General features: G+C 37.4%; 1 long non-coding RNA gene across 1 annotated transcript; it reads right to left on the reverse strand.

The window, feature by feature from the left end:
• Positions 1-2,646: 2,646 nt before the first annotated feature.
• Positions 2,647-10,145, reverse strand: LOC144334450 (uncharacterized). The gene is made up of 2 exons (XR_013404267.1): positions 9,862-10,145; positions 2,647-4,828 (listed from the first exon to the last, which is right to left on the reverse strand). It is a non-coding gene; the product is annotated as an uncharacterized LOC144334450 (long non-coding RNA).
• Between the last annotated feature and the right edge of the window lie 17,804 nt (positions 10,146-27,949).

Raw genomic sequence — 27,949 nt, forward strand, 5'->3', positions numbered from 1 at the left:
TACAAAAAATCATCAGACACTATTGTAAACAACTATATGTTAAAAACCTGGAAAACCTAGAGGAAATGGATAAATTCCTGGTCACATATAGCCTACTAAGATTGAGCCAGGGAGAAACAAAAGAAAAAAAACAGATGAATAATGAGTAAAAATATTGAATCAGTAATAAAATAATCTCCCAAAAAAGAAAAGCCCAAGATTGGATGGCTTTATTGCTGTATTCTACCAAACTTATAAAGAAGAACTAACGCCAATTATTTTCAAACTATTATAAAAATGTGAAGAGGAGGAACTTTTTTTTTTTTTTTTTTTTTGAGATGGAGTCTCGCTCTGTCGCCCAGGCTGGAGTGCAGTGGCCGCATCTCAGCTCACTGCAAGCTCCGCCTCCCGGGTCTATGCCATTCTCCTGCCTCAGCCTCCCGAGTAGCTGGGACTACATGCGCCCGCCACCTCACCCGGCTAGTTTTTTGTATTTTTTAGTAGAGACGGGGTTTCACTGTATTTAGCCAGGCTGGTCTCGATCTCCTGACCTTGTGATCCGCCCATCTCGGCCTCCCAAAGTGCTGGGATTATAGGCTTGAGCCACCGCGCCCGGCCAGGAGGAATTTTCTAACTCATTCTTTGAGGCTAGCATCACTCTGATCTCAAAACGAGACAAGGACACAACACAAAAGAAGACTACAGGCCAATATCCCTGATAAACATAGACAGAAAAATTCTCAACAAAATTCTAGCAAACTGAATTCAACAACACATCAAAAAGATAATATACCATGATCAAGTGAATTTATCCTAGGGATGCAAGGATTATTTGACATATGCACATCAATAAATGTGATACATCACATCAACAGCATGAGGGACAAAGCCCTGTGATCATCTCAATGGAAGCAGAAACAGCATTTGATAAAATTTAACATCACTGTGATACAAATTCTCAACAAACTAGACATAGAAGGAACATACTTGAACATAATAAAGCCATTTATGGCAAACCGACACTTAACATCATACTGAAGAGTGAAAAGCTGAAAGCCTTTTCTCTAAAAACTGGAAAAAGACAAGAATGCCCATTTTCACCACTCCTATTCAACATGGGACTGGAAGTTCTAGCCAGAGCAATCAGGCAAGATAAAAAAATATAGGGCATCCAAATTGGAAAAGAAAAAGTCAAACGGTAGTCCTTCAACATAAATAAGTTTAAAAAAGTCAAATCGTCCCTCTTTGCAGATGACATGATCTTATATACAGAAAAACCTAACAAAAAACTCTTTGAACTAATAAAAAGTTGGAGGATACAAAATCAACATACAAAAATCAGTAGCTGTTTTTGTACGCCAACAACAAACTGAAGGAAAAAGAAATCAAGAAAGCAAATTCATCTGCCACAGTTACAAAAAAAGAGAAAATACCTATAAATTTAACTAAGAAGGTGAAAGACCTGTACAAGGAAAAGTACAAAACACTAATGAAAGAAATTAAAGAAGGCACAAACAAATTAAAAGGCATTCATGCTCATGGATCAGAAGAAATAATATTATTAACATAGTCATACTACTCAAAGCAAACTATAGATTTAATGCAATCCCTGCTAAAATATCAATTACATTTTTCAAAGAAATAGAAAAAAATTCCTACAATTCACATGGAACCAAAAAAGAGCCTGAACAGCCAAAGTAATCCTGAAAAATAATCAAAGCTGGTGGCATTACACTACCTGATTTCAAAATATACTACAAAGCTATACTAACCAAAACAACACAGTGTTGGTATAAAAATAAACATAAACCAAAGGAACACAGTAGAGAACCCAGAAGTAAACCCACATAGTTACAGCCAACTTTTAAACAAAGGTGCCAAGAATATACATTAGGGAAAGGACATCCTTTTCAATAAAGGGTGCTGATAAAACTGGATATCTTATGCAGAAGAATCGAACTAGACCCCTATCTCTCCCCATATACAAAACTATCCAAATGGATTAAAGACTTCAATGTAGACCTGAATCTATGAAACTGCAGTAAGAAAACAGAGGGGTAACATTCCAGGACATCGATCCAGGCAAAGATTTTATGGTTAAGACTTCAAAAGCATAGGCAACAAAACAAAACAAAAAAATAGACAAATGGGACTATATTAAACCAAAAGACTTCTGTGCAACAACAACAACAACAGCAACATAACAAAAAAACCCCAAACAATTCACAGAATGAAAATATAACATGGTAAATGGGAGAAAATATTTGCAAACTGTTTATCCAACAAGGGACTAATATCCAGAATGTGCAAGAAACTCAGACAACTCAACAACAACAAAAACCAAGTAATCTCATTACAAAGTGGGCAAAAGTCATGAATAGACATTACTCAAAAGAAGACATACAAATGGCCAGCATCACTAATCGAAAATGCAAATCAAAGTCAGTGCATATAAAAGTTATGTTTATACTGTACTGCAGTCTTTTAAGTGTGCAACAGCACTATGGGTATATAACCAATAATGGGATTGCTGAGTTGAATGATATTTCTGTTTTAAGTTATTTGAGAAATCACCAAACTGCTTTCCACAGTGGCTGAACAAATTTACTTTTCCACCAGCAGTATATAAGCCTTCCCTTTCCTCTGCAACCTTGCTAGTATCTGTTATTTTTTTTTTTTTTTACTTTTTATTGATAGCCATTCTGACTGATGTAAGATGGTATCTCATTGTGGTTTCAATTTGCATTTCTCTAATGATCAGTGATTGTTGGGGTCCATGCCGGGGGTGGTGGAGAATGAAAGAACACACAAAAGACAAAGACACACAGAGAACATGGCGGCTGCACTCAGAGCCTCCACCTCACTTTATTTATACTCCATAAACCCCACGTCAGCAGAAAGAATGCAATGCAAAACAAACTTTCTTTTCCCACATGTAACCTTCTACTCAATTCCTTGTTTCTATGCTCTTCCTTATCTGCCCGCCTTCTTGGCGCCTACGGGAGTTCATTAAAAGTTCAATTGGAGATACTGTCCTTGAGCCCTATCTATTCTCAGCATACTGTTTTCAAAGGCCCCTGCATTTCCCCCTTTTTGTTTTGTTTTGCCTCAATCCTAAAAAGGTAGCCTATATTTGTTCCTGTGTTTTCTTTTGTTTTTGGAGGCGACGGAGGGAGCATCGGATCACCAAAAGAAGTAGACCCAATTCGAGTGCCCAAAACAATATACTTCCGGAGATTGTAGAAATCCATGTTTTCATCTGGGTCCATGGGTTAAAGGCAGCAAGGCGCTGACCTAGCTCTTGCAGGGTTACGGTTCCGGACAACACATGTAATTGTTGTCGAAATGCTTCGGAAATGTTCTGAGTGAGCTCTGGGATGTCCAAACTAATATTTTTATGGCCTACTAATAATTTTCAGATTATGGTCCAATTTTGAGAGATGTTAAAAGGCACAGGCATTACACAAAATTGAGTGGAGTTCCAATCACATTGTAGTGTTATCCGAGTACTGAGTACAGTGAGCTGATCTCCAAGCCATGTCAATGCTTGCTCCATGTTGTCCAATCTTTCAGCAAGTTGAGAATAAATGTTTTGTTGTTGAAGCCATAACCGGTGAGATTGCTTGTGCCATTGCTGCACAAATTCAGCATTTTGTATGCTTTGATGAAGAGCGAGTCCTGCTACGGTCGCAGTGGAGGCAATGGCAACAAGACTCATCACCGAGGCAATTATAAGTCCAAGGGCACGGCGGGTTCGCTGGAGAGAAGTCCAAATATAAGTTTCAAGAGGTGATGCCCCCCACAGTCGCGTAAGGTTAACAGGTAGCCAAATTTCCTTATGAGCCCTGAGGATATTAATATCCCCAGTAAAGTTGTGCCACCAGGAATGATTGAGGCAAGACAAAAATGTACACATATCTGTACAATTAACAATCCCCGTATCATTATCCCATGTCAAATTCCCTGCTAATAATCGGTAGGGCTTACGGACACAAGCAATAATATATCAGGAGGTATTTCGATATAACTGAATATGAAAGGAGTTAGTTGGGTTAGAAAGATTAAGGGACATATTCCCCACAAAAGTGCTAATGGCATCGCCTGCAGCTAACAACTTCCAAAGATGACTCTGTACTTCAGGCCTCCTTCACGCCATACCAAGGTTTCATTACTGTTAGCAGCAATACTTTTATTTACCCAGTGTCAATTCAAAGGTATGTGACTAAATTTTATTTGAAAATCACCGTGCACACTCCAATCAGTTATTTATATTCCATTGCATTCTAATAAAATCCGGGGTCTAGTTCCCCGACATTGTTGTCACTCCAGCACCTCAATATTAGGAGAAACCTCTAGAATAGGACAAAAAAAGTAAAGAACTAGGAATAGTTTCATTACTATATACAGTATGATTATATTAAAAACTTCTAGTTACAATAATAACAGTATTAGCAGCCACATGACTATGATTATAACAAACAGCCCAGGCTTCATGCGATTTTCGGAGACAATGAGAACTATTTCCCATACATATTGGAACTCCTTCCACTCCAAATTGATATGTGTTGTTTATAATTTCCGTTTCCCGTTCTATATTGTCCTTGTCTATATAGGGGGATGGCATCCAAGTAGTGTCATTGGTGAAAACCTTAATTTCCGCCTCCCCCCAGGCGACTCCCTGATACAAGGGCGGAAAGGGAATATAAGTCCAATATTCATACAAAGCCTCACTAAGAGAAATAAGTCCCCCGCTGAGGCACATCCAGCAAAGGAAGAAATGCATGCTGAATCCAGTTTTCTTTTCAACAGGGTTTCAATCATCTTGTAGGAAACCACTCAGGTCCGCTCCCTGTAAGGACAAGAGCATAGCCCCGTCCCTGTTTTAGAACTTGCCCTTGAACATACTTACCTTCTTTATTAGGATACCAAACCTTTAAACTGTCAGCGGGGACTATCACCGAGGGAGGTGAGGAAAGATGGGTTACGGCAGCGGAATCTTGCAATTGTCTCCATTGATTCAAAAAAATTAAGGTAAAAAGAACCTTCCAAATCTGGTTTCAAAATCTGGTTTCTGGGGCGCTCATTTTCCCCCTTTTTGTTTTGTTTTAATAGTTAAGTTTTTAAAGTTAAATTTGCGCGCTCAATGATGGCTTGACCTTGACTGTTGCCCGGGATACCGATGATATGTTGAATATTGTATTGCTGTAAGAAAACTTGTAATTTACAAGAGACATAGGCAGGGGCATGATTAGTTTTAAGTATAAGAGGAATGCCCATGATGGCGAAACAAGTTAAGAGATGAGTAATAACAGAAATGAGAAAAGGTATCAATGGTATGATGAACATACTTTAATCGTCCAAAAGAAGGGACACCTTGTGGATTAACCCCAGGATGGAAGGATGGAATGCTCAAAGGAGCACAGGAAGGACAAGCTCGAATAAGAGAATGAGCTCGTTTATAAGTTAAATGAAACCGTTGTTGAAGGCCAGAACTATTAGTGTGATGTAGAGTATATTTTTGTTCTGCAGCATGTAGGTGGCCTATTAAAAGTGAATCAATTTGAGTATTACCATGAACTAATGGTCCAGGAAGTTGAGAATGAGAACGAAGATGAGTGATGAATAAAGGAGCTCGACGTTGGCTCAAAGTAGAAGATAACAAGGAAAAGAGTTTTTGAAGAGAAGAAGTAGCACAAAGAGGTAAAGTGGCCTGAGAAATGTAAGAAGTAACATAAACGGCGTATTGAGAATCACTAACAATGTTACAACCAGTAGTAGGGAAATCAAGTAAGACCATGAGAATAGCAAACAGTTTTCCCTGTTGCACCGAGGGATAAGGATAAACCGTAACTCGAGATTGATGAACACTCCGATATCCAGCCTTATCATTGCTACTAGCATCAGTAAAAAAGGTAGGACCTTGAACAGGAAATACAGAAATTGGTGAGAAAGGCAACACAGAATGTTGCCTAAAAAATGAAAAGATCGGAGACTTAGGATATTGGGTAGAAAATTGTCCAACAAAAGAAGCGCAAGCAACTTGCCAAGAATCAGAAGTTGCAAGAAGATAAGTGATCTTATTATGAGTGAATTGAGAGATAATTAAGGAAGGATCTCCTCCCCAATGTTGTCGACAGTGATGCCGTCCTTTGATGATCAGTTCAGCTAAACGATCGATATAAGTAGCCAAGCGTTTAGATATTTTATTGGACAAAAAGATCCATTTTAGTGGTCGACTAGTTTGATGAATCATTCCTGTGGGAGAAGGTAAAGTATAAAATAAACAAAAGGAAGGGCCTTTTGAAGTTGCTCTTCAACAAGCTGGAGTTCCTGTAAAGCCAAAGGAGTTAAATGGCGTGAGTTGTCCAAGAGACTGTCTCCTTCTAGAATAGAAAAAAGATGTTATAACTGATATGTTGGTATTCCTAAAACCGGACGCATCCAATTAGTGTCTCCTAGAAGCTTTTGAAAATCATTTAATGTTTTTAAATGATCACGTCGAATTTGAATTTTTTGGGGTCGAATATTTTGTGTCCCCAAGGTATAATCTAAATATTGAATAAGAAAATCCAGTTAAATTTTTTCTGTGGCAATATTAAGTGAGTAGAAAGAAAGCTGAGTTTGTAATGATACAAAAGCATCTTGCTGCTTTTCTCTGGTTTTAACTTTGTGGGATAAGGGCAGGATTAGGAAGACCGGGCTGTAAACTTTCCCTAGGTTGAATGTAAACATTTATAGCTTTAAGAACAAGACAAAGACGGGAATTCCATGCAGAAGTACGTGGCTTTAGATTCCTCTTGGCCATTTGTTTTTTGACTTACTCTTTTAAAATCCTAAGTATTTCTTTAGATAATGGCCACTGTTTCACCTAAAGAGGAGTGGTCGTTTTACACTTTAATTATAAAACTTGAGGCTGGTGAACAGTGGCTATGAGTTTAAAGGATTGTAGCCCATTTTGAACATCATATTTTTGACAGCTGAGGAAATATGAAAAATGTTTAAAAAAGCACCAAATTGTTATGAAAGATTTTGTCCCCAAAGATTAATATTAATAGGAATAATATAAAAAAACACTTGACCTTGTTGACCTTTAGGACCGACACAGGTTAAAGGTTCTATGTTTTGATAAACCACAGAAGCAGGACCCAAGCCAGTGAGTATAACTGAAACTTGTCTTTTTTCCCATTGTATAGGCCAATAATTTAAACAAATGATAGACATATTTATCCCCGTATCAATTAACTCTTTTAAAACTATTCCATTAATGTGCAATGAACATAAGGGCTTTTGATTAGAAACTAAAGTTTCCCAAAAAACAGTTCTTTCTGTGCTACCAAACCCTCTGTATTGAGAATACGTTCCCCTGCCTCTAGGCGTATAAATTGTGAAACTTGTACCAAAATAAGAATTTTATTAGTAATATCATGTCCTTTTGGCAAAGGGCCACACACTCTAATAGCTAATTTATATACTCCTCTATTAGGAGACAAAGTATAAGGCTGAGTAATAGCTAAGTCAGCAGCGGCGCTCTGCTTAGTTGCCGCATAAAGCTGAGAAACTGGGGTAAGGTGTGGGATCCTTAAGGAGGACTTGAATTTATTCCTTAATGTTGTAGGCCATTGCTCACTGAATATTGTAGTAGACTTGTATTGTAATTGTTGGGGCCCCAAGCCTGTGGGCCCTGGCTCCCGTTTCCCAGGAGAGAAGACAGTAAATTTCCACTTTTATCAGTTTTGGAACGACATTTATTTGTCCAATGTCGACCTTTACCACAACATTTGTACACCTCTGAAGGCAGCTTTCTGCCTTGAGGGATAAAAGTGTTCAATTTTTATGACATTCTTTTTTGAAATGTCTAGGTTTACCACACTGAAAGCAAACACCTTGTTTGTTATTTCCTTTTAAGGCTTTAGACAAAGCTCCAGCAAATAATTGAGCATTATAAATAGCCCCTCCAACACTAACACAAGTTTTAATATATTTATCTAAATTGGCCCCATTGGCCTTTAACGATTTTAACAATTTTTAAGTCAGCATAAGCATTTTTAAAAGACAATGTTTGTAACAAAATTTTTGAAGCAAGGCCAGCACCCACAATTTTGAAGACAGCATCCTGAAGACGGGCTACGAAATCTGGAAATAGTTCATTTGTGCCCTATAAAATCTTCACAGAGGAAAGGGAACATTTTCCTGTTATCTCTACCTTATTTCCGGCCCTTAAAAACAAAGTCTTGATTTGAGTAAGGGCAACATCATCTAGACCAGCCTGAGCATTAAGAGTTGCATACTGGCCCATGCCTGTGAGTTGTTCCTCAGTGGGTCCAGGGGGATAACACATAACATTTTTCCTAGCCTGTACGTGTGCCTTGTTCATTTACCAGCTGTGCAATTGTAACCACTGAGAACGATCAAGAAAAGCCTTCCCCAAAGTCTTCCAGTCTATAGGAATTATCAAATTTTCTGATGAAAAAATACCAAGAAGACCAAGGATAAAAGGAGATTGAGGTCCATAGTTAGAAATGGCAGCTTTCATTTCTTTTTAAAAATTTAATTTGTAAGGCATTAAATTGGACATTATTGCCACCATTTAAAAACTGAGCATTAGGAGCAAAAGAAGCACAAATAATTGGAAACAGATCCAGCTCCTTAAAATTTTTTTTTTAATTAAAAGTATATATCATATATAATAATACTCATATCCCCAAATATAAAGAATCTCAACATATTAATAAGAAAAGGCAAATAACCCAACCAAAAGTAGCAGAACAAAGAAATGACAATAAACCTATATGTCTAACATCATTACTCACTAGGAAATATATATATTAATACCAAATTGAGAATCATTACATACACAATACAATGGTTAAAATTTAAAAACACAGAAAATATCAAGAGGTAGTTAATGTGTTAAGCAGCTCGAATACTCAACTTCTGTTTGGAGTGTAAATTGGTGGAACCGATGCACCCCTATAACATAACAATTTCCTAGCTGGGGTTATTAATACTATATTAATATTAATAGTTAATATTAATGTGCTTATTTATTGACTATTGAAATACTCATAATATTTTAACAAACAACAAGATATACATATACACTGGTTTTGACATATTAAACAGGTGTTTAGTATAAATTTAAAGTATGTCTGATGTGAACAGGGCTTCAACTTTGCCAAACAAAGGTAAAGATAAGGAAGCCAGGGGGTTGGAGGCTCTGGAAAATCCTCTTTTAACAGGGCAGAAGGAAAAGAAACAGGGAAAGCTCGCAAACGTGAATTAGAAGAATATATCTGTAATATTTGTTGAAGCATTTCCATTATACACTGCATGTCAGAATTTCCCTTAGAAGAAGGAAGAGCTGGCTTTTTCTCTTCTCCCCCTTTTGCTACCCCCCCCCCACCATCCTCTGTTATCCTGGCACAAATGGGCTCCATTTCAGATTTTTTTTTTTTTCCCGAAATCCTCAGATACCTTTCCTCCTGTGGCTACATTACCACACTCTGAATCAGTCTCAAGTAACTCTAATGTCTGAGTGATAGAGTCACACAAGGTCCACAATTTTAGAGGCATAATATCCCCTAACTGGAGAGCTCTAAGCAGAGTTTTTACTACCTGTAACCATTCTCTGCGATTCAGCTGCACTTTAGTCTGATACTGAAACCAGTAACAATGTTGTTCAACATGGGCAAACAATCACTTCAAAGTCTTTTTCTTTCACTTCTACTCCTATAGACAGCAACAGTCCTTGAAACAGCCATAAATATTCTGAGGCCAGAGAGATGGAATTCCCCATAATGAAAGCTTAAGAAGGTTCCCCTTAACAATATCTGGGCCTTACCCGCCCCTAGGGGGTTCCCCTTCTTGTTCTCCCCTACTCACCCGTGCTGACCCTGCTCGCTGCACCACTTGTTGGGGTCCGTGCCGGGGGTGGTGGAGAATGAAGGAACACACAAAAGACAAAGACACACAGAGAACATGGCGGCCGCACTCAGAGCCTCCGCCTCACTTTATTTATACTCCATAAACCCCACATCAGCAGAAAGAATGCAATGCAAAACAAACTTTCTTTTCCCACATGTAACCTTCTACTCAATTCCTTGTTTCTATGCTCTTCCTTATCTGCCCGCCTTCTTGGCGCCTACGGGAGTTCATTAAAAGTTCAATTGGAGATACTGCCCTTGAGCCCTATCTATTCTCAGCATACTGTTTTCAAAGGCCCCTGCAAGTGATGTTGAGCTTTTTTTCGTATGATTGTTGGCCACATGTATATCTTCTTTTGAAAAGTGTCTGTTCATGTCCTTTGCCTACTTTTTAATGGGGTTGTTTTTTGCTTGTAAATTTATTTAAGTTTCCCTTGTTTGTGTATAGAAATGCTACTGAGTTTTGTACATTAATTTTGTATCCTGAAATTTTGCTGAAGTTATCAGATCAAGGTGCTTTTGGGCAGAGACTGGGGGTTTTTAGGTAGAGAATCATATAGTCTGCAAACAGTTTGACTTCCTCTCTTCCTCTTTGGATGCCTCTTATTGCTTTCTCTTGCCTGACTGCTCTGGCTTATGCTATTATTTTTAACTTACTTTGGGTATTTTGTAAAACAAACTTTAAAAATTGAAATGAATTTGCAATTATACTAATTGCTGATATATTTTAAAATTTATTTCTATAATCTCATTTATGTTTTTTGTTGTTCTGCTTTCTCTGTGCTTTATTCCATTGCTTTTTGAATTAATTCAGGAGTTTTAAAAAATTCTATTTTTTTCATACTTAATGCTTAGTTTTTGGCTGTTAAAATTCAAACTCTGTGATCCTAGGTGTCTGTTTATGACTTCAGGACAACTGCAGCTTTATGGTAGTTTAACCCATTGGTCCTACTTCATTCTTAGTATTTGCTTACATATCTATATATCTATAAATCTACATTTTTTAATGTTTTGGTATAATCTGTTTTTTAAAAAATTCATATGTAATAGATGTAACATATTTTGAGGATACATGTGATATTTTGATACATTCATGAAATGTGTAATAATCAAATCATGATAATTAGAATACCCGTCACCTTAAACATTTTTCTTTATGCTGGAAATGTTTATTCTCTATTAGCTATTTTAAAATTTACTATAGATTATTGTTTGCTGTAGTAATTCTGTTGATCCAGTGTACACTAGATCTTATTTCTTTTATCTAACTATTTTTTCATATCCATTAATCAACTTCTCTTTATTCTCTTTTCCTGGCCTCTGGTAACCACTAATATACTCCCCACCTTAATGAGATCTACTTTCTTAGCTCCCACACAGGAATGAGAATATGCTATGTATATATTTTGTATGTATGTATCATCTAGTTATTTTGGTGTTTCAGGAACTCCTTTATGGTTTTGTTAGTTCAGGTCTATATTTACAAGGATTTTTTGAATCAGATTTTATTATGTATTTATACTTTTTATGTACTGAGAATTTTTTCAGGGAATGTAGTCTTCAATACTACCTCGAGTAGAAATATTTGTTAAATAGTTAATTATTGTTTTTGCATATCATTTACCCCTTTTCATACACAAGAATTATTTCTTTTTCTTTTCTTTTTCTTTCTTTTTTTTTTTTTTTTTTGAGACAGAGTCTCGCTCTGTTCCCCAGGCTGGAGTGCAGTGGCGCGATCGGCTCACTGCAAGCTCCGCCTCCTGGGATCATGCCATTCTCCTGCCTCAGCCTCCTGAGTAGCTGGGACTACAGGCGCCCGCCACCGCGCGCGGCTAATTTTTTTTTGTATTTTCAGTAGAGACGAGGTTTCACCGCGGTCTCGATTTCCTGACCTTGTGATCCGCCCGCCTCGGCCTCCCAAAGTGCTGGGATTACAGGCGTGAGCCACCGCGGCCGGCATCACAAGAATTATTTGTATGTTGCATACCATAATGTACCTTTCATATCTATCATTTGTATTTCACTGCCTTTCTTCCCTTTTCCATTATCTTTTTGCATGCATTGCTTAACCTTGTTGTCCATCTCACTTATGACTTTTCTGCAGTGATTTTTCAGATTCCTTCCTTTGTCCCATTTGGCATATTTTCTTTGTGATGCCCATTTGCCTTTCTCTCGAACTTTTGTATACAATCTCATCATGCATTTCTTTTCTTAAAAATGAAATCTGCATTTTCTTATATGTTGTTGCCAAAAATGATTGTAGGTTGATACCTCTTGGGTATCATTAGTCTTTACTTGGGCATCTTTTAAACCTTTGCTTTGGCACATAAGCTAAAATCATGTTTATATTAACCATTTGGTCATCATTGACAACCTAAGAGAAGGACTGGGAGCTGATGCCATGGGATGTGATTGCTGTAGAGCTTTGTTTTTGTAGGCCTATATTTATATTTATTGATATTTTAATCCTGTCTCTGGGTACATGCTCCGCTAAAGTGGAGGATTATTCTCTTCCACTGAGAACATACATTATGGCTCTATATTGCTGTTAGTCATGGTGTCCTGGCCATTTTAGAGAATTTCTTGAGGACGCAGGCAATCTTTAGACTTCCTCTTCCGTGAACATGGGTGACACTGCTAGTTGTTTCCTCAATATTTATTTAGTCATTTATTCTTACTGATAGAAGCTCAATTCTGTCTAGAGTGGCAATGTGTCCAGGCAAAACATCCTGTCTCTCAGTGTTACTTGTCTCCATATGCCATATTCTATTGGATCATATGCCATATTTTTTAATGCATGGCATAGTTTATTAATAATTTCATGTGCCTGAGCCAAGTATTTTTGGCCATGAAGATGGAAATCACTGGGTGGAGTAAATCACTGGGTGGAGCTTCTGTGAAGGTTGTTTTAAAGGAGCTTTATATTTCTGGTTTGATTTTTTCAACCCTCTGTCATTTGCCCTTTACCCTCATTCCTTTTTCTGTGATCTTCTACCCGATGACTAGCATTAAAGCAGCCATCTCATAAATAAAGCCTGAAAGATGCATCTTAACGAGAGCAGAGTAAGGATAGAACAAGTCCTTTATAATCTATTTAAGCAATTGCACCATCCATAGACTGCGCGCTTTGGATATGTTGTTATACAAAAAAAAAAAAAAAAAAAAAAAGGCCCTTATTTAGTTATGTCAGCCCCGACCCCTCTACCATCCTAATCATTGCTTTTTCTGATGAGGACCCATAACTAAGAAAATGGCTCCAAATAAATTGGTCCTAGCTTCTTATATATTTGTAATTTCCAAATAAATTGGGCATAATTTCCCTTAAGTCCTCAGCAATCCAGATGAAGAGACACTAGAATTCGTTCTTGCACTGAGGTGAACCTGCAATACTATTTCACATGCTCAGAGAAGAGTCATGAGGAAGGACTACTCTTTTTGTTTCTTTCTCTAGATACACAAGAATGGCTTTTACATGTACTGATTGGCATGGAGGAAAAGACCCCAACTACAGCTGCTTATGTTCCAAGCTATTGCCTATTTAAATCAGGGGATATTAGAAAATATTATTCAGATTTGTTTCACTTACTTCCAGCAACACTTCACTCCTGCCTTTGGGAGGGGAGGTTTATGTTGGGTCTCTATGTCTGAAGCCTAACCTGGAACATGATAGATGTGTTTGCAGATCAGTGGGCTGTGTTATGCATGCAGCTTGCTGTGCTTCTGAATTTTAGAGTCAAGGACATGGTAATGGTAATGGCTACTTGTCATTAAGTTCCTACCATGTTCTAGATACTGTTCTCAGGACTTGACATGTGTTAACTCACTTAATTCTTATACAGTAGATAGGTTCTATTATTAATACTCTCATTTTCCAGGGGAGGCAACTGAGATGGTGAGAGATTGAATCATTTATCCAATGTCACCTGATTAGAATGGGGCAGAGTGGGGATGGGACTCTGGCAGATGGACTCCAGAGTCTGTACTCTCTACTGTGACCTCTTAGCTGCTTTTTCTGGACCTTGTATACAGATATCTCCCTGGAATTCTAAACGTCATAAGGAAAGAAGCTGTGGCGAGAAAGACAGGAAGGAAGCACAGAGAAAAGCAAATGAACACAAACTGTTGGAGAGGTAAAGCCACTGTTGAAGAGGCTGCCAGGAAACATGAGAGACTTTCCCTACCCTGATGCTATGATTTTTGTCCTAGTTTGAACTGTACCCAGAAATAAAATTGTCCTCTTTATTTTTACTTCTCTGAAATCTTTCATGTTCACGGGAAGATGTGTGAAAGTTTTCTCTCCCACTGCCATCCTTTCACAAACCTTAAAGCTATTCTCTGAGGCTTGGTCCACTATGGCATCCATAGAGCTGCTTGGTGCAGTAGAAAGTTGGTTCTCTGAAATCAGACAGGCTTGGATTTATATTCTTCTTCAGCTATTACTAACCTGTGTGATCTGTGTGACCTGTACAAGTCACTTAACTGTTAGGGGCCTTAGTCTCTGTGTTCATCAAATGGGAATATTAATTTTTAGGAGATTGGCTTATTCATTAAGTCAACAAATATGTATCGATTACCTACTTTGTGCTAGTCACTGGTAGATAATGTTTTGGCAAAAATAAATAATAAGTGATATTTGATCTTGCACTCAATGAACTGAAAATCCAGTAGAAAAGATAGGTATGTAAGAGATAATCAGCACTCCTGGAATAATTGCTCTGATTAGTATAAATACAGGCTGTTGTGTTGAGAATTATAGAGCTCTTGGCACATAAAAGGCACTCAGCAATGTAGGTGCTTGTTCATTTCTTCCATTCTTCCCTGTATTCTAAAGGATCCTGCTGCTGCCAACCCTTCCCCACATATGTGTGGTTCTATTTCAGAAGGCTTTTCCTATCCCAGGACATCTTTTTACTTTTAATGTGCAGTGTGGCTCTGAGAGGATACTGTTTAACTACCTCTCAAAGCCAAATAGGGTGATTTGCGACGTGTAGTTTGCACCTTGGGCATCTATTGTTCACATCACTATATGTGTGCCATTTAATACATTAACCTTAAATTTCTACTAAAAGAAAAATAACTGAGAATTTAAGAGAGAGATATACAAAGCAAATCTTAAAATTTTGAGAAAATAAAATGTTTGGGGTTTTTACCTCGTTAACTATTTGCATATTATAATTATAGAATTACCTACTATGGTTTTGGTTGGCTGTGTATGAATAACCCCATTCCAATTTTCAATGTGAAAGTGCAGTTAGTTTCTCCCAGATTTGGTAATAGAGCTTGACACTTCTGGGTTCTTGACTTGTGTTTTGGAGCCAAACCATATGCCCTAGTAATATAGATAAATACACATGGCCTCATGCATACTTTTTAAATCAGTATGAAGCTAGTCTAAAATTTAGAAAGTTACCAAATAGCTCAAGGAGAAGATTTTACATTTAAAAAAATATGTATTTGTTTCTATCTCCCTTTAGATAAGCCTTGATTCTGCACAACTACCAGGCTTAGATGGTGTGTGGGGCTCAGTAGATTTAGTTTTAAAGCTTATTAAGGGGGTTTGCTAAATTCTCTTAGCTACTAAATAAAAGGAAGTAAATATTATCGGAAGAATTAAATATGTAGGTGGACTAGGAGAGAATGAAGAAAGTTTTCAGGGCCACATTAAATTTTAAGTAAGTTTTTCCAAAATGAATTGTAGGCTATCTAGCAAGGTGACTGGAAAACTCCTTTCCTCTAAATTGACAAGTACTGCTTCTGATCAGTTTATATTGGTAATCATCTTTAGAAATGTTAGCTATAGAGGCATTTTATATGAGAACATCCACATTTACCTATTACTCTGGTAATACTGAAATGAACAAGAAAGAGTATGCATAGGCTTTTCTTATAATCCAGTAGCAGCTCCAAACATACAAACTTATAGAGCAGTGGCATTTCAAATCAATAAGGACTAGAGATCTGCAATAGATTTTCAAAACTCACTCTAAAAAAACACAAGCTTTTGTGACTTGGGAGTATTTCACAATAATTAGAGTATTAATCTTAAATTCACAGCGCAGATAAACTACTTAGAGGATGGTATAGCAATGGCACAAGCTATTTCCACATTCAGTTTGTGAAATACCTTTAAGCAAAAATCTATTTAAAGAAATATCTTTAAGCAAAAAAAGCCTATTAATATGCTGTAGGCTGGGTGCAGTGGCTCACACCTGGTATTCCAACACTTTGGGATGCTGAGGCGGGTGGATCACCTGAGGTTAGGAGTTTGAGAACAGTCTGGCCAACATGGTGAAAACCCATCTCTACTAAAAATACAAGAATTAGCTGGGTGTGGTGGCATGAGCTTGTAATCCCAGCTACTCAAGAGGCTGAGGCAGGAGAATCGCTTGAACCTAGGAGGCAGAGGTTGCAGTGAGTCGAGATTGTGCCACTGCATTCCAGCTTGGGCAACAGAGTGAGAGAGACTGTCTCAAAAACAAAACAAAACAAAACAAAACAAAACAAAACAAAGTTGTAAGTCAGTGATTGCATATTCAAAGAATTTCACTTTGCCAAAACCCTTTATCAAGATTTACTTACCATGAAATCAGCAAGGGAGAGGGAGGCAGTTATATTAAATAATAATTAAAACCCATCTCAAATTACCCACAAATATTTAGGATTTTATTTAATTGAACCCAAGATAAAAACAAAAGTAATAAATGGCAAAGTTTATTATGCAACTGCCAATTAATAGAATAGTGTAAAGGTTGCTCAGAAAACCAAGGAAGATTTAAACACACACATTTATATATGTAATATGAGTAATATATGCATATCTGCATTATTTTGTTTTTTTTTTTTTTTTGTATAAGATAGATGGGTATTGGCTAGGTGTGGTGGTGTGAACTTGTAGTCCCAGCTACTCAATAGGCTGAGGTGGGAGGATTGCTTGAGCCCAGGAGTTTAAGACTAGCCTGGGCAACATAGTGAGACCTTGTCTGAAAAAAAAGGTAGATAGGAATAGCTATAGGTGGGTGGTGGGTGTGTGCATGTGTGTATGTCTGTACATATCACACATTATGTTATTTTCAAGGTCAAACCTTTTTTTTTTTTTTGAGACAGAGTCTTGCTCTGTCGCCCAGGCTGGAGAGCAATGGCGCGATCTCAGCTCACTGCAACCTCCACCTCCCAGGTTCAAACCGATTCTCCTGCCTGAGCCTCCTGAGTAGCTGGGATTACAGGTTTGTGCCACCACACCCAGCTGACTTTTGTACTTTTAGCAGAGATGGGGTTTCACCATGTTGGCCAGGCTGGTCTAGAACTCCTTACCTCAGGTGATCCTACTTCTTTGAACTTGGTTTGTGGAATTTCATATTCTTTTTTCCTGTGAATTACATTTCATCCCTTAGAGCTCAAAACTGGGATATAATACAAAAGCATTAAACTTCTTTGCTTGGCTTAGAAAGTTGCAGTGATAGTCACAGTAATGGACCCCATAAAGTATGGCATTCCTGTGAAAGATAAGAGGGGAGGTAGCAAGATTAGTGGGCAAGGAGAATGCTTCAGATTACAATATAGGCCTGGCACCTGAAAGGATAAGGGGAAGGAAGAGGTGAGTAAGAAGAACTTCTGATTGGAGATTAGTTGTGAGAAAGTTCTCAGACAGACATATGAGAAGCCCCTGAGCCAGATTTTCATCCTGCACTGGGTAGCTATATCTTTTTCTAGCCCCTGCTGTGCTCAGTCATCAGCTAGGAGATGCCTGGAAGAAGCACAAACTGGGGTGAAAGCTGTCATGGATCTAAAGTTGTGGCAGCTGAAGCCTGTCAGTCAATCATAGTCCTAGCAGCAGATTTCCTCGAGGGATACCTGACTAGGGCACTTCCATAGATGACACATGCACATGACTCTTGACTCAACATAAAATTCTTTTAAATTCTGTGCTCTGACTAGGCATGGTGGCTCATGCCTGCAACCCCAGTACTTTGGGAGGCCAAGATGGGAAAATCACTTGAGGCCTGGAGTTAAAGACCAACCTGGGGAATGTGTAGCAAGGCCCCATTTCTACAACAACAACAACAACAACAACAACGACAACAACAAATTAGCTGGGAGTGGTGGCACACACCTGTAGTCTTAGTTACTAAGGAGGCTGAGGTAGGCTGAGGAGGCTGAGGTGGGAAGATCGCTTACACCCAGGAGTTGGAGGCTGCAGTGATCTATTATTGCATGTGCCACTGTGCTCCTGCACTCTAGCCTGGGCGGCAGAGCAAGATCCTGTCTTTAAATGAAACAAAACCAAAATTCTCTAATTTCTCTGCTCTGATAGGAAGTAAGTTTTTCTCTGGCAGTTATTTGGGAAGATTGATCTCTATCATGATAGTTTCAACTCCCACCTACTTCAAACCTCCTCTTCTAATTGCTTTCTACCAACTACATGTTCTGTATTTTACGCACAGAGAGTAGAGACAGCCTCTTGAAGCAGACTTTAATACAGATAAACATCTGTAACATGAATTGCTCTAAACTGGAGTTAAGGTCTTTCTGTAGGCAATATAATAAAGTTTGGTAGTTGAAAGACTCAAGGGATATCTTTCTGAAATGCCCTCACTTGTAAGAATACACTACAGCAAGAATCCCTAGAACCAAAGTGGTATAAGCCACAGGCAACTGCCAAGGTTTTTTACTACAGGGTGGCAAATTCCGACTTGCCGTGTCTGAAATATCATATTTGGTTGGGGACTAGATATTTATCTATGGCTTCTCAGTAGTTTGTTTGTTATCCTGAGAAACTTAGCACAGGCAACAGCATATTATTGATTTTGGAAAACAAGAAGGGTTGAAAGAAGCTGTGTAGATTATTATGGGGAAAGTTGTTGGCAGGTGTGTGTCCTGAATAAATGAACAACTTGATAATTCCACACCTGGAACCCGAAGAGAAAAAATGTGAATGGTGACCTGCTGGCGTGGAGGTTGTTCTCTGCAGTGGTTTTGGATGAGTCTGCAGATGGTTCCTACTTCCTTGTTCTGAGTTCCTTGGCAGAAGGGATGTGCCTCACAGACCATGGCACTGATCTAAATTATATTGCTAATCTCTTCCAACTCTGCATGGATTTGTATCTGAGTTATATTTTCTGCCCCTCTAGATTGGTTTGTTTTCATGACATCTATTATTTGGCAAAAAAGGATGCAGCAATAGTCCTAACTCATTCTTAGAGAGATGGTTTAAAAAGCCTTTAGTAGAATAAAAAGGTTTGGATAAAAGATTATTCTTTCTTATTGAGGAGCCACTATGGGACAGAATCTATAGAAGGTGCAGAATCAGGGATAAATAAAATGTGTGCATACCTTTGGGAAACACAGCTTGAAGACAATTGTGCAACAGCTAACTATCAACCAGCTTGATAAGTGATGGTTTCTATTTCCTGAAGTGAATCCTGATTGATACAGAGTCCAAGGTGCTTATACCACATCACTGCTTAAAATTTTTCAGGCTCCTCATCGTTTTCAAAAAAAGGGCAAATTTCTTTGCCTAGAAATATTAGCTAACATGTATTGATTGCTTACCATGTGAAGGGTACTATTCCAAGTGTATATAAATTCATTCATTTTAACATACAAAAGAATCTGGAAGTAGGTTCTTTACAGAGAAATGAAATGAGGCATAGGGAGATTAAGTATCATTTCCAAGTTAAAATAGTGAATGTTAGAGTTAGGACACAATCTAAGAAGTTCAGCTTCAAAGCTGTAACTAACCCGTTAATTTATATTGCAAAAGGGTCACCATTCTTGTGAATAATTAGAACCATCTCTATCCTGGACCCCACTGTATATTTCTCCAGCCATACTGACTCCTCGTCATGTTGTTTCACACATTTGTGCTTTCGAACAAACTATTCTTTCCCTTAACTGTAATTCAATAATGATTTACTTAGTTCTTGTTCTATGCCATGGCATTTCAAGATCTTGGAAGTTTTGACACCTATTAAAATAAAAATACAGTCCTACCTTTTATGTAGGTTATAGACTACTGGGACTTGAAAACAAAGAGACACATGGAAATATACTTCTAGAAGGATGGGTGGAAGTAAATAAAGAAGAAGTTACAATTATACTGTTATCACAGGAATTGACAAGTGTTGCAAAAACACACATGGGGGGCACAATTTCAGCTTGAAGGATTAGGAAAGGCTGAAGGTCTAAACAAATAGCTGAGTGCCTGGTGTTTTCAACATCTTTTCTACCTGGCTGATTCTTAGTCATCTATCATGGCTGTTTCTTCTTTGAGAATTTCCCCCAGTGTTATTAATGTCCCTTTAGCAATGTGGACAGAAAACACCATATTATTTTTCACTGTTATTGTTTTTTTATTGCTTGTCTTTTCTCCCACTAAACTGAAAGCTCCTTGAGGAAAGAACTTATTACTTGCTTATATTTGTGCCCACTGTATCTATTACAGTGCTGGCTTAGCATATGTCCTCTATAAATATTTGTTACATGAATGAGAAAGTGGTTGATGTTGAAGTGATATGTAAAAAGTTATCGATTCAAGGTGGGTCTTCTACATCTTGCTAGTAGTTTAAATTTTTTGTCCTAGATGATCAGAGATCCTTAGAGAGTTGGCATTAAACACTGATTTTGTGTTCTTTTTGTATTGTGCATGTGTATGTATCCTTGAGTCAAATTAGTTTGCAAGGTTGTGTGAAAACATTACCTTGATGGAGCTAAGTAATAAGTTTCACCTTTATAGGACCAGTTAGCTTCATTTGTATCTCCAAGTAGAGATTGAAACATGCTTGTGGCCACCTGAGCTGCAGATGTATAATTTTGATTATAAAGAGAATCAGATGAGAAAGTATTTGTGGATCATCTCAAATCGATTTCCATTCCTGGAGCAACAACTCTCACATATATATGCCAGCAATGGTTAGCCAATAACTATACCTTCACATGTGGGGCAGCATACTTTATAAGTTTGGGTATCATTTCCCCACACCATTATATTATGCTTGAAAATAAATTATAGACAAGTCTCTAGGGTTAATATGATAGTGCACATCAATATCATCATAGATGTAGAAACTATATTTAAATTAAGGTAATGTAGTTCCTGAATTGTCAAAAAAATTGTTTTATATATGTTTAAATAAAATGATTTTCCTTAACTGTGCATTTACATAATAAGTTATATTGAGTCGCAAAAGCTTTCTAAGTAATTTACAAGTAGAGTGTAGCACTTGCTTTTCATCAACTCAGAAAATGATTGATCTAAAGGTATTTATAGATTCAAAATATTTAGATATTACTCTTTACCATATTGGTAGCAGATATTGTATTAAAATCGCCAAATTTGCATAATTTTAATTCAGCAAGAACAACAAGATTGCTTAGGGAATCATTCTTGAAAGAAGAAAAACAACACCATGACTATGATTCAAATGACCTTTGTGGGTGCTTTGTAGAAAATGTGAATAAAATTAAGAGTAAAAGCTGAAGACATTTCATTTGGCCAGTGTTAAAGTATCATGGGTATTACTTTAGGAGGAACTTTTGGGAAACTAAGTTCTTTTTAGAAATACTGTACTTTAGACTTTGAATAACAGAGTGTATGCTTTCACCATCAAGCACAGCCTGATCATTTATAAGACATTCTTAGAGTCATTAGGTTATAGTGATCCTGAGGCTATTTTTAGTGACACATATAAAGTGTATAAAGATAAATTTATCCCTGTGCTGTATGTCTGATAAGCAGCTTGAAAAGATTCAATCAGAGATGTGACATGCTGTGATAGGCATAGACAGATCATTGATTTTTCACTCACTGTGCACAAAACACAGTTGACTCTCACGATCCTGTTGAAAGAGTGCTTTAAATTGCCCAGAAAGTAGGTACCACTCCTGGTCCCAGGTATTTGAGCATATGTATCCAAAAATAAACATCATTCCTGAATTTAAGATGATTTTAATACTGATGGAGAAAAAAAGTAGGCAGGAAAAGTCAATTAGTTTTTCCTGAGTATTCTGCTCTTATTTTCACTGCATTAGTGCTCTGGAGATTAACAAGATGGAAAGTGTTTCTGTCCTACTGAAACTTAAAATTTATTTGGGAAAAGACATAATGCCTATTAGGCAATAAATGATTAATACATACTTATGCTCATCTGCCTTCGTTTTCTTATTTGCCAGATACAACTTGCATATTTCCTTTTTTCTTTCTTTCTTTCTTTCTTTTTTTTTTTTTTTTTGAGACGGAATCTCACTCTGTTGCCGGGGCTGGAGTGCAGTGGTGCGATCTCAGCTCACTAACTTCTGCCTCCCGGGTTCAAGCGATTCTCCTGCCCCAACCTCCTGAGTAGCTGGGACTACAGGAGCCCGCCACCATGTCTGGTTAATTTTTGTATTTTTAGTAGAGATGGGGTTTCACCGTATTGGTCAGGCTGGTCTTAAACTCCTGACCTCAGGTGATCTGCCCGCCTCGGCCTCCCAAAGTGCTGGGATTACAGGCGTGAGCCGCTGCACCCGGCCACTATTTTTCTCTTAAATGATATAGAATGATAAACACCAAAGTGAAGAGGAAGAAAGAATGATGAATGTAGTTGAAGCAGAGATAAAGACAAGAATCTAGACATTCTGCATTCCAGTTCCCAGGGATCCACCCATTTCAGTGGATACTGAGGTCTTTGATGGGCTTAGAGAAATAACTTGGAGATTACCTGTCTTAGATTATTGCTAATATATTTTTTCTCACCAACGTAATGAGAAGATGTGGTACTAGATGTTTAAAAACACTTACGGAGAAGGGTGTTATGTTTGTTGGTGCGTAGTGGTGCTTTCCTTTGTTTGTTAAAATATTGAGAGTACTTTGAGAAAAAAATTCAATGATGAAAGGGACTGAGTGATAGAAAGTTTGCATATTGCAGGTGGGAGAAAAACCTCTGAATTATGACTGTTCAATGAAATAAAACCATGCTGCATGCAATCTGGACTGTGTGTGACAGTGATCCACACTGTCTCAACTGCCTCTGACATGGGTGCTATGAAATAATAACTCAGGAGAGAAGTATTTGTCCCCATGAAATAATTTTGTTGTTGTTGTTGAAATACACTAAGTTGTCTCCCACATGGAGTGAAAATTTGGAACTGGCTCACGTGAGTTAAGTCCTTTGCAATTATTAGTTGATGGTCCTTTTAAAAATTATTAATGTTTGACAACCAAAAATCCATTTAAACACCAGCATTTTAGTTAAATAATAAAAGAGTAAATAAAGCATTGTGACCTTATGCATTTACCCTGAGTGGTTTTAAGTTATAGCTTTTAAAAATTTTTCTTTATAGAAAGTCATTCTTTTCCATAGTTTCTTTTTAGTGAAATATCCTTGCAGCACTACATTTGGCATTTTCTCTCGTCTAATGCATTGAGAAGATAGTTGGTTTCCATATTCCAAACGTTATTGGAGAGTCTGATAAAATGAAGGGAGCAAAAGAAGAATCTTAGATTTCTATTAGATTCATAATTATAAAATTATAATTACAAAAGTAATCATGTTTCTTTAAAATATACATGGCCATTTTTTATAAGAGAAAAAGTTAGAATTGGACTTTGTTTCTATTTATAAAATATTAATGTGCCCTGACATTGAAAAATGAAATGAGATTAAGTAACTGTTGTGTCTGGGGTAACACTACTCCAGACGTTAAAGCTGAGTTGGGAAGATGATGACTGGGAGATAAGTTCACCTACAGCATCAAGAAAGCTTTCTCATATTTCAGAGACATTTCTATCCCTAAAAAGCTCCCCTTAATAATACAGTAGAACCTGAACTAATGGAATACTTTAGATTTCCTATAATTAAACAAATTAGCTGAGTGCAGGACTAAATTTCCAGCTCTTTACAGAAATTTCAGCTTTGTAATTCAAGAGACATATAATACCTTTCATGTACTTGACGAAGGATATGCACTAATTTTTTTGTTTGTTTGTTTTGCTTAGAAACCCCTCATTCCTTTGAATACACCACAGACCCTTGCATTCTAATGGCTCCAGAAGCCTAGGTTGTACTCTCCAGGCTTATGGCTCTTTCCTTCTGGCTATTTTTTTTGGAATCCCTGTTGCTGCCAAGGAAACAGGAGAGGATAGTGTTGCTAGGGTAGTGAAATGCTCGTCTCTTTCAGCAATAATGTCTGGCCAGAGGGAGAGACAGCTCAGGGCTGATTGGTTTGCAGTGCCAGCGGGCAGGGGAGCCTTATGACTGTAAAAGGCTCCAGGAAGAATCTATACCACCATGAATTCTGCACAGAATGCATTTTAGTTGGAATCTGTACCCTTCTTCTATCCTCTTGGTATTAATAGTTAATATGATTCATGAATTAAAGAGAGAATATTTCTTGAAAATTTTTACTTATTAATGCATTCATTTGATACTCTAAAAATGATCAAATATACTTTTGCTAATTTATTCTGCCTCTTTGAGACATTATCTTGTGCTATGTGAAATATAGTAGCAGTCTGGCCCATGCTCTCTAGCTTAAGGATTGGTTTTCTACCACTTAATACCTTGTTCATGACAGATTCAGACCCACATCAGAACACAGTCGTCCCTCTCAATAATTTCTTGTTGGAATTATACATATGTGGTATAGCAATAGTAACCTACATATATAGTATAGTAACCTACACTATAGACAGATACTCATATACATATATATAGGTCAGCCCCCATATAGTAAAAGAAACAAGGCTGAAACAGCCAGAGAATGGGAGTAACCTCAACCTCTGCACTCTGATGGTTGACTACAGGGCTACTGCTCCCCTGGCAGTTCCTTAGCCTTCTTCAACCTGTGAAGCTCTCCTGAATTGGTCATGGGAAAACGGCTGCCCTCTTTGCCTGTTTGAAGATGAAACTCTCACAGTCACTCTGTTCCTCTTTCTTTGTCCCTGTATCCAAATTATAAGCCTGTAATACTTTCATGTAATATAATACTTACATGAAACCATCTGTGCAATACATAGTAAACTTCAGTAGTTTCTGGCTACTTTATCAGTGTGCTGGCCTTGTTTGCTTATCCCAAAAACGAAATTGGCATCAATGATGCTAAAATAATGGCAACATTAAAAGAAAAAGCAAGAATATAGAAAACCATGACCAATGTAAGACAACATTGATAACAACAACTAATTAAATATTTTCCAAATCTCAAGTTTTTAAAACTATCTTTCAGTAGGTGTTCTGGAAGGACATCTGTAGGCAGACTATTTAGAGTACTAATTTCAATCATTGAATAAATTGTACTATACACATGCTTTAGTTTGAAAATGTCAAATTTTAGTATCTAGTAGATTATGTGACTAACCCAGTTTCTCCTATGTAAAAAAATTAAAAGCCTACATAACATTGTTCATCAATTGCCCAAAAGAACTACATGAAGAATGTTTACGTTTTTCAGATAAGTTTGTATCCATCAAGAAGCTCCTCAAGTGTCCAATAAGGATGGTTGTTCTTTCTTTGGGTATTAAATATATCTCTCTCTATGTCCCTATCTATGTTAATTTTATGTCTACATCAATATCTTAACATTCTGGAAATATTAGGATTATAAACTTCTTAAGGATCTGGTATTTCACCAACTCTACCCTTGTATCAAATGGCAGACAATAAAATACATAGGGAATGCAGGATGCTAGAGTTAGGAAAGCACCATCCAGATGAACAGAAAGAAGTAGTATTTTCCTGAGCATGTTGGCTTTGAATTTCTGTCACATAAAGGAATACGTATTACAAAACCTCATTCAAATTCTATTTAAGTATTCTTAAACCTCTTTAATTTTCCTTTCTGGCAGGTCTTCCATTTTATTCTATTTCTACTATTGAGAACATTACTTCTGGACTCTTAGAGATGCGTTGTCTCTTCAAGCAATCCCCACACTTTTTAGTCACGTTGCACAATACAAGGGAAATAATGCTGTTTGTGCACCATGGCTGTACATTTAACTGTATTACAAGGTAATAATGCCTTAACAATATTATTTTCAAGTAGGGTAGGCATGCTTTTGGAAGCACAAATCAGATGGTGAAATATATTAAATAGTTATTGCATAAGTTACTGATTTTCATCCCACGAAAAGCACCCTGCCATTTGGGACACTGTTTTAGATATATTCTACTTTGAAAAAAAGAAACTATACAAGATGTTTCAAGATGTGGGAGTCTAATTCAGCAAAGTGTTTATGCAGGTGTTGAAAAGCTGGAAAACCTAAAAGAATGAGAGGTTAGTAACTGCATGAAGCTGCTATCGTCTGTAAGTGTGAGAAAGCAACAAGGATATGTTGCCACAATTTACAAGTCAGAAGGAGAAGCCGCTTCCTCAAAAGTTCCCATTTTCTGAGGAGTTGTCAAAACTTCAAGAAATTCCACTATCTCAGGATCTAAGACACTGGACAAGTTACCACAGTTTCAGAGACTCTGGGTCAATGGAAGATATACTGACATGAGTGAGGGTCAGGCTGTGCAGGGACATTTAAGAGAGTACCACTTTGCTATTGTTGGGATGACTGAGATCATGCCATGTGCTTTTTTCTGGGAGTGATGAAACATGTTGAAGCCATAGTTATCAACTTCTGTTGAAAGGATTCTGACAGAAATTGGAAGCTGAAATTGAGTTTCTTCTCTTCTCCTTCTTTCCAAAATTCTTCAAGAGGCTCCCATGGGCCAAACCTAATGAGAAATGATCTGGTGAGGAGGTCTGGAAATGCAGTTTACAGACTCCTAGCCCCATCATGATAGAGCAGGATAAGAAGGCTTGGTATGAAACTAAAAATGATAGGCAAGTAACTGGCACACTTCATCCCATTTCATCTCATGGCATTCGCTCACACATTTCTATTCATATTTCAGCTACAACTTCATGCTTCCACTTAAAAAGATGCAACTATTTTTTTTTAAAGTTGTCATACTTTCCTCAAAAACAAAAGTTCCAACAGACACTATTCATATTTGAGTGACGTAAATTCCTCTTATTTTTATTTTTTTAAGTTTTACTTTAAGTTGTGGGATACAAGTGCAGAACGTGTATGTTTGTAAGATAGGTATACATGTGTCATGGTGGTTTGCTGCATCTATCAACCCATCATGTAGGTTTTAAACCCTGCATGCATTAACTATTTGTCCTCATGCTCTCCCTCCCCTCCCCTCATCCCCAAACCCCCTTACTAGCCCTGGTATGTATTGCTCCCCTCCATTTGTCCATGTATTCTCATTGTTCAACTCCCACTTATGAGAACATGTGGTATTTGGTTTTTTGTTTCAGTGTTAGTTTGCTGAGGATGATGGCTTCCAGCTGCATCCATGTCCCTGCAAAGGACATAAACTCACCCTTTTTTATGGCTGCATAGTATTCCATGGTGTATATGTGCCACATTTTCTTAATCCAGTCTATCATTGATGGGCATTTGGGTTGATTCCATGTCTTTGCTATTGTAAATAGTACTGCAATAAACATACGTGTGCATGTGTCCTTATATTAGAATGATTTATATTCCTTTGGGTATATACCCAGTAGTGGGATTGCTGGGTCAAATGGTATTTCTGGTTCTAGATCCTCGAGGAATCACCACACTGTCTTCTGCAATGTTTGAACGAATTTACATTCCTACCTAGAGTGTAAAAGCATTCCTATTTCTCCACAGCCTTGCCAGCATCTATTGTTTCTTGACTTTTTAATAATCACCATTCTGACTACCACGAGATGATATCTCATTGTGGTTTGATTTGCATTTCTCTAATGATCAGTGATGTTGGGCTTTTTTTCATATGCTTGTTGGATGCTTCCATTGTCTGAGGAGGAATTTAAACTAAAAAGGCATAAATGTCTTTCTTTTTGAGAAGTGAAGTGTCTATTCATATCCTTTACCCACTTTTGATAAGGTTTTTCGTTTTGTTTTGTTTTTTTGCTTTTTTGTAAATTTGTTTAAGTTCCTTGGAGATTCTGGATATTAGACCTTTGTCAGATGGGTATATGTCAAAAATTGTCTCCCATTTTGTAGTATGCCTGTTCATTCTGATGATAGT

This window comes from Macaca mulatta, chromosome 14 (assembly GCF_049350105.2).
Source record: "Macaca mulatta isolate MMU2019108-1 chromosome 14, T2T-MMU8v2.0, whole genome shotgun sequence".
Taxonomy (NCBI): Eukaryota; Metazoa; Chordata; class Mammalia; order Primates; family Cercopithecidae; genus Macaca; species Macaca mulatta.